General features: G+C 38.8%; 1 non-coding gene across 1 annotated transcript; it reads left to right on the top strand.

Annotated features, from left to right (window-relative positions):
• The first annotated feature begins 3,564 nt into the window (after positions 1 to 3,564).
• On the top strand, positions 3,565 to 3,671 carry LOC120068601 (small nucleolar RNA R71). The gene has a single exon (XR_005479239.1). It is a non-coding gene; the product is annotated as a small nucleolar RNA R71 (small nucleolar RNA).
• The last annotated feature ends 1,732 nt before the right edge of the window (positions 3,672 to 5,403 follow it).

Here is a 5,403-nt window from a genome sequence, read left to right as displayed (position 1 = left end):
TCAATATCTGGTCTGGTCCTCTTTTGTAGAGATTTGGTTCGTCCCAGTAGTAAAATTTGCATTCATGAATGAACCTTTTCTTTTGATGGGATGTGTAGTTTTCAGGGAATTGTTTGTAGACCAAAAAGTTGGCAATATCCGCATACAAGGGTAGAAATTCTTCAATCTTAATCAGCTGCTCATCAAGAAATGAAGCGTTCACCACTGATTGGATGCGATCCACTTTTGAATTTTCTAATCGCATAGATGGTCAGCGATCTTATTCTCTGTTCCCTTTCGGTCGATTATTTCCATATCAAATTCTTGGAGTAAAAGAACCCATCAGATTAGTCTAGGCTTCACATCTTTTTTGTCATCAAATATCTTATCGCGGAGTAGTCTGTGTGGACTATCACTTTTGACCACAACAAATAGGGGCTTAATTTTTCAATAGCAAAAATCACCATTAAAAGTTCCTTCTCGGTAGTGGTGTAATTTTCCTGTGTGGAGTTTAACGTCTTGCTAGCATATGCGATGGGGTGTAAAATTTTCTTTACTTTTTGTGCCAAGACTGCCCCCATCGAATACCCACTAGCGTCGGACATCAGTTCTAATGGCCTCGCCCAATCAGGTGCGATCAGAATTGGTGTTGTAGTCAAAACGTCTTTTAGTGTTTTGAATGCAGTGAGGCAGTGTGAATCAAAATCAAAGGGTTTATCAGCTTCCAACAACATATTCAAAGGTCGAACTATTTTGGAAAAGTCCTTCACAAACCTTTTGTAAAACCCTACTTGCCCTAGGAAACTCTTCAAAGCTTTCACATTCGTTGGAGGTGAAAGTTTTTCTATAGCTTCAATCTTTGCTTTGTCCACCTCTAACTCATTCCTTGAAACCTTGTGCCTTAGCACAATTCCTTCATCGACCATAAAGTGACACTTTTCCTAGTTCAACACCAGATGAGTTTCTTCACATCTTTTCAGTATTTTCTCTAGGTTTTGCAGATAGATTTCATATGTTTGTACATAGATTGAGAAGTCATCCATAAATATTTCAATCGAGTCTTCAAGGTACTCAAAGAAGATCGCCATGATACACCTTTGAAACGTACAGGGTGCATTACACAATCCAAAAGGCATGCGATGAAAGGAAAATGTTCCATATGGACATGTGAACATGGTCTTTTCTTGATCCTCTAGTGCAATCATAATTTGGTTATAGCCTGCGTACCCATCAAGAAAGAAAAAATAATCATTCTCTGCTAATCTATCGAGTATTTAATCAATGAAGGGTAGGGGGAAATGATCTTTCTTTGTTGCCACATTGAGTTTCCTATAATCTATACAAATTCGCCAACCCGTGATGGTCTTCATGGGGATCAATTCATTGTTCGCGTTAGGAACCACTGTCATCCTACCCTTTTTGGGAACGCATTGCACGAGGCTGACCCAAGTGCTATCTGCGATGGGGTAGATAATGCTGACATCTAACCATTTGATGATTTCTTTTTTGACGACCTCTTTCATCGTAGGGTTTAGTCTGCGTTGAGGTTTTATTGAGCCCTTCTGATTTTCTTCAAGCCAGATTCGATGCATATAATATGTTGGGCTAATACCTTTGATGTCTGCGAGCGTCCATTCGATCGCTCTAATATATTTTTTTAAAACACTGACTAGCGCGGTTTCTTTTTCTTCAGGTAATTCAGAGGATATGATGACTGGTAAGGTTTAATTCTGGCTGAGAAATACGTACTTCAACTGGGTTGGTAGAGTTTTTAGTTCTAGTGTAGGTGGTTGCTCTAAAGAGGGTTTTGTGCTTTTCTTTCTTCATCCAAATTCAACATTTCGTCATTTTTCAACATCTCTGTTATCGCATGGCAAGTCTCAATGGATGCTATAGCATCCTCTCTTTCTTCATTCTCTTCCTCAGATTCCCGATTTCCAACGCAAGTTTGTTCATCATCGGAATCAGATAAGCCTTCCTCATCTGGGAACTTCGTTACCTTGATAATATTGAACCTGAGCTTTTTTCCATTGATGCTCATTGTGATTGCTCCTTTATGCACATCTATTTGAGCACAACTAGTAGACAAGAATGGTCATCCCAATATGATTGGAACATTTTTATCTGCCTCATAATCTAAGATAATGAAGTTTGCAGGTAGGATGAATCTATCTATGTTACCAAGAAATCCTTTAATTTCCCTTCAGGGTGCACCAAGGATCTATCGGCGAGTTGAAGAGTTACCGTTGTGGGTGTTAGCTATCCCACATACAATCTTTTGAAAATTGAAAGGGGCATTAAGTTTATGCTTGCCCCAAGATTGCATAATGCTTGGCCAATATAGATTCCTCCTATTGAGCAGGGTATTGTGAAACTGCCTGGGTCACGCATCTTTGGTGGAATTATAGTGTTGTATTCTTGTGTCAATGCCATTGTGGAAAATCTTCCCATGCTTCTCTTCTTCGAGACGATGTCCTTCAAAATTTTCGCATACACAGGCATCTGCTCTATCGCTTCTATGAATGGAATATTATGTGCAATTATTTCAATATTTCCAAGAAACGCTGATATTGACCTTCATCATTATGTTTCTTTTTTAGTCTTTGAGGAAATGGAGGTAGTTGTACTTCCAATATTTTATGGTTTGGAGGCTTAGAGGTGATCGCATCTTCTGGTTCCCTGGTTGTCTTGGACTTCTTTGATTCAGTCTGCGATAGAGGCTTCTTTGATTCAATCACAAATTGCTCCTTCGATTCAGTCTTGTGAGGCTCCTTTCTGGCTTCTATTTCTGCCTTTCCACTCTTTAAGATGACTACTTGACAATGTTCCTTCCCGGCATTCCTTGGATTGCGTGGAAGCTCGGTTGAGCTAGGCAATGTCCCTTGGGGTTTGTTCTTTAGCTCTCCTGCAATTTGTCCCATTTGAATTTCCAAATTGCGGATGGATGTGGCTTGGTTTTGAAGAACTGTTTCATTCATTTCGATGTATTCCTTTAACAAGTTCTCTAGGGATGATGAGGATGGTGGTTGAGAACTGCTAGCTTGTTGTTGTCCATTATATCTATGGAAGAACCCTGACGGTTCTTCTTTCTGAGCTATAGGCTGACTACTTTGCTGTTGGTTGTTCTTCCAAGAAAAATTAGGGTGATTTTGCCACCCCTAGTTGTAAATGTTTGAATAAGGATTGTTTTTGACAAAGTAAACTGATTGAGAATTTTGTGGGCATTCCCCAAAAGAATGCAATTTTTCACATAAGACACAACTGGTGGTTGTTTGCTCTATCGCATTAACTTGCCCATTTCGAGCTTCTGAATTGTTTATTGCGATGGCTTGCAGCAAGTTTATCATCGCATTTATATGATTTTGTAATGATGAGATGGCACCATTACTTGAATTACCTTCTATGGGCTTCGTTCTTTGATCGCTTTCTTGCCAATCTTCATGGTTTTTTTAGATGTGATCAAGAATATTCTTTGCTTCATCATATGTTTTGTCTAGAAGACCTCCTACTGTTGCCACATTGACAACTGTCAGCGATGCAGAGTTAAGTCCAATATAGAAAATCTCCATTTGGAGGCAATCAGGTAATCCATTATGTGGGCAATCACGTACTAGTCTCTTGAATCTCACCCATGCGTCACTGAGTGATTCATCTTCTTCTTGTTCAAAATTGGTGATCAATCTCTTCCTTTTGGCATTTTATGTGGGAGGGAAATACTTTTTTCATAAATTTCTCCACCACTTGTTCCCATGACGTTATCTCTCTTGGTTCGAGAGAATATGCCCATTTTCTTGCTTTATCGCATAGAAAAAATGGAAATAATGTGAGTCGAACCTCTTATGGGGAAATATTAGGGAACACAAAAGTGTTGCAGATTTCAATGAAGCTTCGTAGATGGGCGTGCGGATCTTCACCACGTCGTCCTCTGAACTGTCCTGCTGTTTGTATCATTTTTAACATTATTGGCTTCATTTCGAACCTTGATCCATCAAATGCTGGTCTCATGATTCTTGGAGAGAAATCATACAGATTTGGTGACATAATCCCGGATGGGTCTATTGCAATCATTTGCCAGTAGGATAGGATTTGCCCTTATGTTGTTTTCATTTGCTACTCGTTCTTCAGGTTGTTCAGCCATTCTACGAGCTCTTCCTTGCCGTCTACATCTGTTTCTCTGCCTTCCGTGAAGGGTTCTTTCAATCTCTAGGTCGTACTCGAGCTCAGGAGTGTTTCCTTTGCTTATAGAACGCTTGCTTCTTCCTTCACATGTGGAATGGCAATACTCCAAAGTTCAAAAGCTGCAAAGATCAAAGAGGTTTGATGTTAGCGCAATCTATACCATAATCCCCAGAAACGGCGCAAAAAACTTGATGTGTGATTTATCATGCGATGAAAGGGTGTGTAGATACGATGATTATGCAAGTTTTCCTAACAAAGCTCAAGTATAAGCCTTCTTAAGGTCCTGGTAAGTCTATCTCTGATCTTATCGCTATTTTAAGTTTAAAAAGTTGAATGGTGATTTCTTAAGGCGATAGAATTAAATACAAAGCGATAGTGTTGTAACAAATATGCGATAAAGGGTTGAGAAGACATTTTTCTGACATTTCTTAAGATATTCTACAAGTCATGCAATCATGCTATACACAAATATTAAGCATTATATTTCTCAATGCATATGGACACATTTCCTATGTCTAGGATGCATGCGATGTGTAGGGAATGCAACAGATAGAACTTATTTCTAAGTTTCCTCTACTCTTGCTTATGAGATATAATCTGACTCTTTGACGTCTAGATTCTATGTCTTTCGACTACTCTTTCAAGTACTCAAAGTGATGAATGAAGCGTACATAAGACAAGATGATCGCATGAAGTGCATAACTTAAGTAATACTAGCTAAGTACTTCTCAACCCATTCACAAATTTAGCTACTCATGTATGGCGTGAAAAGAATGAACATAAATTGAAATGTAATTTACATTCTTGCAAATAACATGCTCAAGTACAAAACAATAAATGATGTAAATGTTAAGTCAAGTAAGCAGTGTCTTGTTTCCTCTGGCGTTTACACGGCTTTTAGCACTCCAATTCTTTTCTAATTTATAAACTCTTGATCTCACAAAGGTTAGGTGTGAGTTGGTGTCTCTCTTTCATATTGTTTTAGTAGTCTCTCGACCTTCCGGAATTAATTTACTCCTGGTTTGGTAGCATTGAATGGTATTTATAGACTTAAAAAAAAGCAATTCTTCATCTCACTAATGATTATGTGGATAGGCAACATTAATTTCCATACCCTGTTGCACCGTCTGATGGTCACTAGAAGTTCAATGGATTTGCAACGGTATGGTCTTCAATGGCCGCCAATTGAATTTTTGATTTGACCGCTATCGGCTTCACGTCCCATCATGTTTTATCACATTAGGT

This window comes from Benincasa hispida, chromosome 12, assembly GCF_027475165.1.
Source record: "Benincasa hispida cultivar pf3 chromosome 12, pf3_genome.v1.1, whole genome shotgun sequence".
NCBI classification, from domain to species: domain Eukaryota; kingdom Viridiplantae; phylum Streptophyta; class Magnoliopsida; order Cucurbitales; family Cucurbitaceae; genus Benincasa; species Benincasa hispida.
This window is presented reverse-complemented; position numbering and strand designations above follow the sequence as displayed.